Source organism: Buceros rhinoceros, unplaced genomic scaffold (assembly GCF_000710305.1).
Source record: "Buceros rhinoceros silvestris isolate BGI_N320 unplaced genomic scaffold, ASM71030v1 scaffold35479, whole genome shotgun sequence".
NCBI lineage: Eukaryota > Metazoa > Chordata > Aves > Bucerotiformes > Bucerotidae > Buceros > Buceros rhinoceros.
In genome coordinates this window covers 10689-11122 of record NW_010430366.1, presented here as the reverse complement: position 1 = coordinate 11122, position 434 = coordinate 10689, and positions in this window count along the sequence as shown.

Sequence of the window (434 nt, the reverse complement as noted above, 5' to 3'; positions counted from 1 at the left end):
GGGAGCGCTGAAGCTCCTCCAACCCAAACCATGTGATGATCCTATGACCACAGACAACCACCACCCGGAAAGGCCCCTTCAACTGCAGCTCACAGGTGACTTCCCAACCTAACTCATGTGAAAGGTCTTTCTCCTTTTCCTTATTATGTTTTTGTTCCCAAGACCAGCAGATGGGTCAAAGCGATTCTCGAAGGTCCCTGAACATGGTGGGGCTGTCGCTGAGGAGTTAACACCACAAGCAGACACCGCACACATCTCAGGCGCACGCAGCGGGTGTTTATCTGTCAGACCCTGTGAGGCTGCTGCTGCTTTCGAGAGATTACTCAGCAGCACCAACCGTTTTCCTTGGCACCGCTCCGACTGCCGAAGGCTCTGCGGGGACAGGCAGCGGGGCAGCGCAGGGGCCGGCGGGGGGGACAGGGACCCGGGCATCC